Genomic DNA, 10922 nt, shown 5'->3' with positions numbered 1-10922 from the left:
TGTGCGTCAGGAGGGGAGGGAGGATGAGAAGTGGCTGCCTCTCCACACCCACCTGTGCAAACTCTCAAGAGGGACCACCTTCCTGCCCACCGCCTTGGCCTCTGCTCTGCGCTGGGCTCACTGGCCCCCTTGACCTCCACCATGGTGTCCAGGCCACATGGGTTCACTTCAGCTGCCCAACACGGTACCCAGACATGCAGCAGCTCCAAACTACACACACAACCCTGGTGACCTCTCCTGGTTCTGTGGCTGGCCGTGGAGGGCCCTCTGGTCCCTGCCCAGCTGACGTGTCTGTGGCCTCCAGGCAGGTTGGCTAGTGGTGGGAGGTCTAGCGTGGCCTCTCTTACCTGCCTCTCCTGCAGGGGGCCTCTTATCTTCCCACAGGCTCACACCGGCCTGGGCATGTGGAGGCCGGAGGCCTCCAACCACAGCAAGAGGGCAAGATCCAGTGGGCTCCAAAGGTCCACGTGGAGAGGGTAGGAGGCCATGGGGTCAGAGAGGGGCAGGAATGGGTCTCCACCAGTGATGAGGGTGTGGGCCACCCAGGAGTCTGTGTTTCAGGGGTGACCACTGTAAACAGGCGTGTGGGGCAGGCCCAGGCAACGCTGTCCGTCCAGCTCAGTGCACACAACCTGAGGTCCCTCTGGGGACAAGGCCCCAGGCAGGATACAGGCCTCATTCCCACAGCAAACCCTGCTCTGAGCCAAGCCAGGAGCAGCCGTCCCCTCAGCCCTTCCCACCAGCGGGCATAGGGCATCTCCTTGGTGTAGATGCAGCGTTGTTTGGAGCAACACAGGCCACAGGAAAACCAGGGTCACACATGGAGTCCTCTGTCTTGCCAGTCTGTCCTGTGGGCGGAGGGCTACTTGGAGAGAACAGCGGCGGGCAGGAGGTGTGGACGTGGCTGCTGGGCACCGCCGGCCCTCACGTGCTCTGCTTGGAGGTGGGAGACCTGCTGCCTCGCAGGCTCCTTAGCATGCGGAGCAGCTACTGTTGGAAGTCCGAGTGGTATTCACGTCTGATTCATTTGCTGTAATGAAGTCTTTTCCCCCCGGGTGCCATTAGGCGGGAGCTTCCAGGAAGGCAGAGGAAGTGCAGGCGGCGACGAGAGCCACCTCTGCCCTGCAGGCCATGGGGGCCTCGGCCAGGAGCCTCGTCCTGCATCGCTGGGCTTCCTGCACCTGGACGCTGAGCCTCCACCCCTGGGCCCCTGGAGGGGTCCCACCCCCAGCCAACCTTCAACTCCATGGCTCTGTGCGAGGGAGCCTTCAGGGTCCTGAGTTCATGGGCAAAGGGGGCTTGTGAGGCCATGTGCTTAAGCTGCAAGGACTTGTCACCAGGACCTGCCTTCCCTGGTGCCTTATGAAAAGCCATTGGCTTGGGAAGAGCTAGCTCGTGTAGACTGACCACGAGGCATCAGATTTTCCAGCCAGTGCGCCATCGTGGGAGGCCCCAGGACCTCCCTGTGCACCTGAGACTCAGAGGACCAGCGGTTACCTGTGTGAGAATCCACTGCCGACTTCCTCCCGGTGCAACCTGTCTCCACGGCTGAGGAGCATCGTGTTGCTATAGCATGAAACAATCGCTACAGTATCAAACAGGTTTATGTATGGAGGGCTTCCATCTGTCCTTCCATCCACCCATCCACCCATCCATTATCCATCCATCATCTCTCTGTTCGTCCGCCTGTCCATCTATCCACCATCCATCCATCCATCCATCCGTCTCTCCATCCGTCCATCATCTGTCTGTCCATCTTCCCTCCCTCCCCTGTTTCCACCCATCACCTGGCCTTCCATTCAGGACGGGTGCCCAGGTCACCGGGAGCTGACGGTGGGCTCTTAGCCCTGGGGCAGGCAGGGCTCCTCCAAGCAAGTGCCTCAGCAGCGGGTCAGTCCCTGTTTAGAAGGAAGAAGGCGTCCACTCTGTGAGCCCCAAGGTCCTTGTTCCTCCAGCCAAGGAGTCCCTTCTGCTCAGTCTTCCCGGCTCTTCCTGTGAGGCTTGGGGAAAGGACCTCAAAGAGGGAGAACAGCAGCAGATGCCTCAGGCACCCTATGTGGGCTTGGGAGATGAGGTCCAGACACAGGGCAGGGCGGGTGTCGGAGGGGAGGGGAGGGGAGGGGCCACACGGAGACTACGCCCCCTGCCAGGAGCCCAGCTCACCACAGCAAGCCCCCTTCAACAGAAGGAAGCCAAGTACCTAGGAAGAGTGTGGGGACCTATAAAACAGGAGGGGCAGTGGCCAAGGGACAAGCCCACCCCTGCAGAAGGGGGTTTTCACTCAGTAGATGAGGCTCAGAGCATGATGGAGAGGAGAGGACGCACTGGCATGGGCACCGTCCCAGCCACTCGCAGCTGAGGGCGGCCCAATGGGATGCTCTCATTTAATATCGTATCACGTGATTGTGTCCCCCAGAAACACTCCCAGATGCGGGGACCCAGGGTGCGTCTCAGAGGCCCCCCGCTGTCCTCTGTGATCAGGGAAGCACCCTGGAAACAGGTACCACCCAGCCCTCTCTGCAGCTAGCCAGGAAGGAGCGAGGCTCTCATCCTGGCCAAACAGGTGTAGGCAGAAGTCCCTACAGAAGACGTCCCTTCAAAAGCAAAAGGAAATCGTCAACTAGAGGTGGCTTTCGCCTCTCTGCCTTCCTCCTGCTGGGATGTGCACGCCATGCCTGGGACTATGCAGCCATCTTGCAACCTTGAAGATGAAAGCCACCTGCTATGGAGGGCACAGGGAAAGAGAGCAAGTTCATGTCCCCACCCTGCACCACCCTCCTCTGGACATCTGTCTCAAAGGTCTAGGATTAGGCAGGCAGGACGGAGAGGGATGGTCAAGAAACGAGGGCAACTCAGGGCAACAAGACATCTTCTCTCAGGCCCAGAATGTGACTGAGTGTGGAGACAGGGTCTTTTGAGGGGTCCTCAAGTAACGTGAGGTTTTTAGCTTGTGTCCTAGCCCAGTGTGCTGTGGGGAGGAAGAAGAGCCCCCCGGAGCCCCCAGAGGGGGAAGCAACTGGAGGGAAGGTGGCGGGAGCAGGGGGAAGGTCGCAGGAGCAGAGGGAAGGTGGCGGGAGCAGGGGGAAGGTCGCGGGAGCAGAGGGGGGGTGCTACGCCCCCAGCTGCATCCTCAGGGCTGGTGAGGCCGGGGGAGGGGGCGTGGGTCTGGATTTAGGTTTCTTCACTTCTCTGTTTTAAAAATGATCTAAAGTGTGATTTTAGTAAATAGGATGAAATTAAAAAAAAAAAACTGCCTCTTTATCGGAAAGAGGGCGGCCACGGCTGGACCTTTGGCACCAGCAGCCCAGGCCTTAGTCACTCCAGTGGGGTCTGACGGGCCACTCCTCCATCTCAGGCTGGTTGCTTTGACTGTGAAACGAGGGAAACAGTCGGGCTTTCTTGGAGGTTTAAAGGAGGATTACAATCAAGTGGTCTGGGCAGCGTGGGCAGGCCGTGCCTCCCCCCACAGTGGCTCTTGTTCTATTTTCTGGCTAGAGCACCGCTTTGGAAGGGGACCAAATAGCTGCTCAGCAAAACTGGAGGGGGCATTCGTCTCTCCCTCTGTCAGGGAGTGAGCCCTGCTTTCTGGTTTAGAAATGGGTCTCAGGGGAGCTGCCTGTACAAAGGGGCACCCAGCCCTACTTCCCAGGTGGCCTGGGCGACACAGCTGAGCCCTGACCTCTGATTGGACCCCTGGACTTTCTCCAGGTGCATTTGGGGATGCTTTTGAGCTGCTGGGGAGTCGCCAACAGTCACGATGCAGTGCTGGGGAAGCACCAGGAGTGACATGTCATGGGCGCCCGGGGATCAGAGGCCCACCTCTGCTTGGAGTCCCAGTTCTAGGAGGGACGTGGAGAGGAGGATATGTGCTGACCTGGACTTGGCCCTGCCGGTGCTCTCCCCGCTTCTGCCACGAGGCCAGCGTTCCATGTCATCCTGGGGCCGTGCTCAGCATTCTGCATGGAGGCCCAGCCGCCCTTCAACCCCACATACTTGGACCACAGCAGCCAAGAGCTGAGCTGCTGAGGGCCTGGCAAGAGCCCCGGGAACCGCCCCCTGAGCTTTCTTATTACAGAAGCCAAAACCAGCAGCAGTGTATAAAACCACGAAATGACCCACTGGCAGGAGGCACACATAGGCTTGACACTGGTCCTGGACAGGAGGGCCCCAGGGCAGGTCCCCAGGCTGCCTGTCCCCTACACCCCCAGGCAGCTCCTGGACCCACATCTTCACCCTCCTTGTCTCCCGGGCCTGCACAGTTTGACCTCAGAAGACACCTCCAAGGCCACCCAAATAGTCCTGCAGGACAGGGACTCAAAACCAGCCAACCCTGTGACACTCTCTTAAGGGGCTGGGCAGACGCCATCGTCACCAGGCTGCATGGCCAGGAGGCAGGATGTGAAGCCTTCAACTCTGAGCTTCGAAGCCGGCCAAGCCACAGGAATCCTACAGACTGCATTGAAGCCTGTGTGGCACAGGAGGAGGCGCTGCCCGTGATGACCTTTTGATGTCCTTGTGACACAGGACACATGAGGCTAGACACCGGAGGAAGTCGCAGGACGCGGGTTTACTTAGACTGCCGCGGTGCAGAGGGGCTCACGCCCAGACACCTCTGGACCTTGAGCCTGGAAATTGCTTTCGACTCATCCTCAGGGGGTGGTTTCATGGCAGTGGGTGGGAGCGGTTGCTCTCTGTCCTGTGGTCTTGGGCCACACAGAGCTTTCACACGTCTTGTCTGCAGACCTGGCGCATACAAGAGAGAGAGCTACCATCCACAAAGCCCTCTGCAGGAAGCTTCTGCTCTCCTGTGGATACCCTTCGGAAAATCCTTCTGACAAGAAGAGAAGCTTTATTATGGAAAGGGTCTCAGGGTGGGGGAACTGGTCTGTTGCTTAGGGTCACTTCCCAGAAACTTGTGGCACCTCCCAGATGAGGAGGGAGGAATAAACACTGCCGAGGAGACCAGCGGTGGTGGGTTCGGGGATTCTTTCCCCACAGGTCAGGAGGTCCTCTGTTGGTGTCTCCCAGGGCTGGCAGCCAGGCTGGAGAAGCAGAAGGCCATGGCGGCAGGCTAGTGTCCCGCTCTGCTGGCCCAGACGTGGCCCAGCCTGGACAGGGGTCCTGTCTACAGCTGGCTGCTTCCTGGGCTGCGCTCAGCTCTTGGGTGGGCGCTCCTGCCGGGGCCTCCGTGGTGGCACACGCGCAGATGTCTGCTTCCTCAGGCCAGCGGCGGTCCCTTGGGGAGGCGGGGTTCCTGATTAGCCTCGGCCCCTGGGACACTCTCCCTCCACGTGTCCCCTCTGCCCCCTGAGGTGAAGGAGCACCAGGAGTCCCTCCCCACAGCTCCCACACACCCGAGGGCCCTGGTGCCCATCTCAGCATTCTGACCCACTCTCCCTCCCAGAGGCCCCTGGGGGTCAAGGTCAGGGAAGGGGCTGGACCTGGGGTGGGTGCTGCCCAGGCCCTCGGGTTTGCCTCCCATGCCACCTGACCACGGTGGGCTCCTCTGCTCCCTCGACCTCACCCCCAAGGAATCGGCCCTTAGGCCGACCCTGTCTTGTGTCTGCATCCCAGCTCTGTAGGGGACACCCTAGCAAGGGTGGTGCTGGGGCAAGGACTCCAAGGGGGACAGGAGGTGACAGGGGAGGGGTGGAGAAGGCTCCTGGTGAGGCTGGTCTTGAGTCAGTCTGGAGGTGAGGTGGCATGTCAGGGCCAGGGCAGGGAGGTGCAGGGACAGCACAGCGGAAGGCACCCAGGGTCCGGGGCAGGAGGCAGGGACAGGACGGCCTGGTAGGCGGCAGAGGGTCTTTGGCTGTGGGTCTCTGCCTCTGGTCATGATGCGTGAGCCCTGGGTGGGGGACAGGGCTGTCCATGCTGGAGGACACCTGTGGTTTGTACAGTGGCCTTGGTCCTCCTCCACCAGGCTGGGAGATCTCACTTAAATACTTCTGACACCTCATTCCCAGTGACAGCCAGAGGCTGTGCACCTGGAGAGTGGGCCACAGAAGCCCCCAGTGCACGGAGAGCATCTTCTTTCATAAATTGAATTTGGCGGATGCACGCCGGCTGCCCGGCCTTGGACACTGCGCCCTCTGGTCTCCCCGGGGCCCCTTGGCCCAGCTCAGCGGCTCCACTGCAGCCGCGGGGGGTGTGGCCCCTGTACTCAGCCTGCCACCTGGTCCTCCGTGGACTTTCTCCGAGCCACAGGGGTCTCATCACAAGACTAGGGTCCCGAGGGATGGCGGTCGAGGAGCCAAGAGGGGCCCAAGGACAGTGCATGGGGGCTCCAAATACGGCTCCCAGGGTCACTTCTGGAGAGGCCATGTCAGGCTAGGCTCCCTCAGGGAGGGGCTACCAAGGGGGAGAGTGTGGCTTGGGTGGGGGATGGTGGGGGAGGGCCTGGGGGAGGACAGGGCATCATGGGGGAGGGCAAAAGGGGGGGATATCGGGGGAGGGCATGGCTGGGGGGAGTGGATGGCATGGGAGGGGGCAGCAGGGGGAAGGCCCTGGGGCACCTGGTCCTGTGGTGGGGGATGGCTCTCCCTCCCTGTAGCAGGGGTGTTTGCTGCGTGGCGGCGCGGGCTTGGCAGGCAGCTGGATGCTTTGAAGGACAGCACTGTTGTCACCCAGCAGGGTGGCCCGGGGGGTGTTAATAGAAGGGGAACAGGCAGGCTGTCTTGCTAAAGAGTCATCTGGGAGACGTGGCCCAGCCTGGCAGGGGTCACGGCTACAGCCCAGTAAGTTCTGATGCTGAGGAGGAGCTTTAGTGCTGTCTTCAGGAGGAAAAGGGGCAGTGCCACCGGCGGGCAGCATCACACCTGGATCCAAACTTGGCCTGTGCAGGGCTGGAGGGAGGCGGCCCTGGGCTCTGGGCTGGCCCTGAGCCTGTGTACGATGCCCAGCATCCTCCTGGCTCCACGGGGCCCTCCGGGAGGGTGAGCTGAGCAGGCAGGGAGTCGTGCTGGCTTTGAGAGCTGAGCTCTGTCCCCAGGGAAGGTCCTTCGGACCCCAGCTAGCTTGCCTGGCGTGTCCACAGGGAGCTCTACCTGCCTTCCCAGGGCGTCGAGTGGGGAAGGTGAGGCAGGGACAGCCTCTGTCCTCTCTGCCTTTGCTGCATACTCCAGGTGGCCTTTCTGCTTGGGAGAACTTATAACTTATCGTGGTTAAAATAATTTGATAATAATAATAACAATGAAGTGCGGCCGAGGGGCTCGGAGCTCAAACGTGGATCATAGCGCTGACGTTCTAAAGCCATCCCAGCAGCCCAGATCTCTCACCCAAGGTCCCTGTCAAAGACGGTGACGTGGTGACCAATCGTGTGTGGCCAGGTCAGGCAAGGCCAAACAATCCCACTGCACCTCACCGGCCTCATCAAAGGACAAACGGAGCCCCAGGAGCAGATCAACGAGGTCCCAGTCTGCCATGGAACAACAGAGCAGTACTGGAAGGAAATACAGATGACACGTTGGTTGAAGAACCAGCCCCGGGGCTGCGGTAGCTCAGCACAGAGCATTGCCCAGCGCGCAGGCCTGGGTCTGACCCCCAGCACCACGTCCTGAACACAGAGTGACTCTGGGCTTCCCACTCCGGCTCTTGACTCACTGGGTTCCAGAACCAGAAGAGAAACCCTGGGGCAGGAGGTGCGGGCTCCATTTCTGTGACCCAGGAATTTCCAGAACACAGGACCCTGAGCAGGAGGGAGTTGTGTGTCCCTGATGGGGGCAATGGTAGTCCCCGAGGGCGCTGCTGAGTCTTGAGGGGGCCCCAGGGCCAGGCTCTGTCTCAGTCCCTTCTCCGACAAGGGAAGAGGCAGAGAGAGTGCGAGCTTGTGTGTGTCAGAGCCCAGCATGGACTGGGCTTGGGTGTCCACTGTGGGGTGGCCACGGGGGCTGGCTACAGCAAGTCAGGGAGGGAGCCACTCAGGTGTGGTTCGGCCGGAGGAGGGGCCTGCAGTCCCTCGGCAGGTGTGTGGTCAGCGGAGTGGGATGGGACAGGACCACCAAGACTCAGTACCACACAAGGTGTTCCTGGCCAGGTGCCCTGTCTGGGTGTGAAGGAGCTCCTTTGTCTTTCAGAATGGCCACCTTGCCCTGGGTCAGCACGCAGCCCTGGTCACTGCGCTGCTGCTAAGCCCAGTCCTGGGGCTCCTCTGGCTGTGGTCCAGGATGCGTCCACGTTACTGCCGAGTCGACTTCTCATAGAAGTCAACATCACGTCCCGGGTGCCGATGTGTGTCCTGCTGGCCCCGTGTCCGTGTTTCCACGGGGAAAGGAGTCCTGCGGAAGGTGGCCGTTCTGCTCCTGTTCTTTGGGTGGGGAAACTGGCCTCGAGGCTGGGAGCATGGCCTGCTGTGGGTCAGCTGTGCGGCTCTCCCTGGTTCAGGCTCAAGCCCTCGCTACCAAGTGGACACTGCTAAATATATTTTCCTCCAAAGATGAATAAATGGGCCTTTACGAAAATTTAGTAGGGGAATAGAACTCAGCTGAAAAATCAAACACTTGGAAAACCACTTAGTGTTTTTATTTACAGAGCAGCTTGGGTGGGTCCCGAGCTCTCTTACAATTTATGGCTGCAAAGCCAGTTCCTAACGCCAGGTGCTCTCAAGCTCACAGGCCCCCCCAGGCTCCCGTTTGTACTCCATCCGCCTCCGCAGGATGAATGGCAGAGGGTGCGGGGAGGAGGGTGCTGCCCCAGCCAGCCAGAAAGGGCAGGGCGAGGGGCAAAGTGCTTCCCAGAGGAGACACTGCAGTTTGTTCAGAGGCTCATGTGTCATTCACTAGAGCAAAAATAAACCCTATTGGCCAGGAAAATAGAAGCCCTTCTCCACGCCCACTCCGAGCCATCTGCAGCACAGCGGGGACGAAGGGGACAGTGGTGGAGTTTGCCCAGACATCACCCCACTTTGAAGATCACACTGCTCACCAGGTCCAGGGACGAGCCTCTGCCACCTCCCCAGAGACAGCAGGGACCCTGAATGCCTAAGCCAGGGGCTGCACTGGGACAGGTTGTGCCGTCAGTTCCAGAGGCCCCCACCTGCGCCATGCACATGGAAGGCTCCTTCAGTCTCTCACTCACCCACTCACTTACTCACTGTCTCACCCATTCACTCTCACTCACTCACCCACCCACTCACTCACTCACCCATCCACTCACTCACTCACTCACCCATTCACTCACTCACTCACCCACTCACTCACTCACTCACTCACTCACCCATCCACTCACTCACTCACTCACCCACCCACCCACTCACTCACTCACTCACTCACCCACTCACTCACTCACTCACCCACCCACTCACTCACTCACTCACTCACCCATCCACTCACTCACTCACTCACTCACCCATCCACTCACTCACTCACTCACCTATCCACTCACTCACCCATCCACTCACTCACTCACTCACTCACTCACCCATTCACTCACTCACTCACTCACCCACCCACTCACTCACTCACTCACTCACCCATCCACTCACTCACTCACTCACTCACCCATCCACTCACTCACTCACTCACTCACCCATACACTCACTCACTCACTCACTCACCTATCCACTCACTCACCCATCCACTCACTCACTCACTCACTCACCTATCCACTCACTCACCCATCCACTCACTCACTCACTCACTCACTCACCCATCCACTCACTCACTCACTCACTCACTCACCCATTCATTCACTCACTCACTCACTCACTCACCCATCCACTCACTCACTCACTCACTCACTCACCCATTCACTCACTCACTCACTCACTCACCCATTCATTCACTCACTCACTCACTCACTCACCCATCCACTCACTCACTCACTCACCCATCCACTCACTCACTCACTCACTCACCCATCCACTCACTCACTCACTCACTCACTCACCCATTCACTCACTCACTCACTCACCCATTCACTCACTCACTCACTCACTCACTCACTCACCCATTCACTCACTCACTCACCCACCCATTCACTCACTCACCCATTCACTCACTCACTCACTCACTCACTCACTCATCCATCCACTCACTTACTCACTCACCCATTCACTCACTCACTCACCCATTCACTCACTCACTCACTCACTCACCCACCCATTCACTCACTCACCCATTCACTCACTCTCTCACTCACTCACTCACTCACTCATCCATCCACTCACTCACTCACTCACCCACCCATTCACTCACTCACCCATTCACTCACTCACTCACTCACCCATCCACTCACTCACTCACTCACCCATCCACTCACTCACTCACTCACTCACCCATCCACTCACTCACTCACTCACTCACCCATTCACTCACTCACTCACTCACTCACTCACTCACCCATCCACTCACTCACTCACCCACCCATTCACTCACTCACCCATTCATTCACTCACTCACTCACTCACTCACCCATCCACTCACTCACTCATCCACTCACTCACCCACCCATTCACTCACTCACTCACTCACTCACTCACCCATCCACTCACTCACTCACTCACCCATTCACTCACTCACTCACCCATTCACTCACTCACTCACTCACTCACCCACCCATTCACTCATTAACCCATCCACTCACTCACTCACTCATCCACTCACTCACTCTCTCACCCGTTCACTCACTCACTCACTCACCCATTCACTCACTCACTCACTCACTCACTCACTCACTCACCCACTGACAGGAGAGTTTGAAGTAAACAAATGACAGGAGAGTTTGAAGTAAACATGTTTTGATGAAAAAAGGTGCATAAGTTAGAAATATGTGTGAGTTAGATAAGGATATAAGGTAAACATGTTTTGGTGTATTTTAGCACAAACAAGTGTGATAGTTTAGGATAAGCGAGTTGTGATGCCATATAGACACAATCTGTTAAGATAGGATAAGAGATAGAAGCCACGACGTAAACATGTTTTTGG

This window comes from Ictidomys tridecemlineatus (genome assembly GCF_052094955.1).
Source record: "Ictidomys tridecemlineatus isolate mIctTri1 chromosome 12 unlocalized genomic scaffold, mIctTri1.hap1 SUPER_12_unloc_6, whole genome shotgun sequence".
NCBI lineage: Eukaryota > Metazoa > Chordata > Mammalia > Rodentia > Sciuridae > Ictidomys > Ictidomys tridecemlineatus.
The sequence above is the reverse complement of the archived record's forward strand: the minus strand, read 5'-3'. Positions refer to the sequence as shown.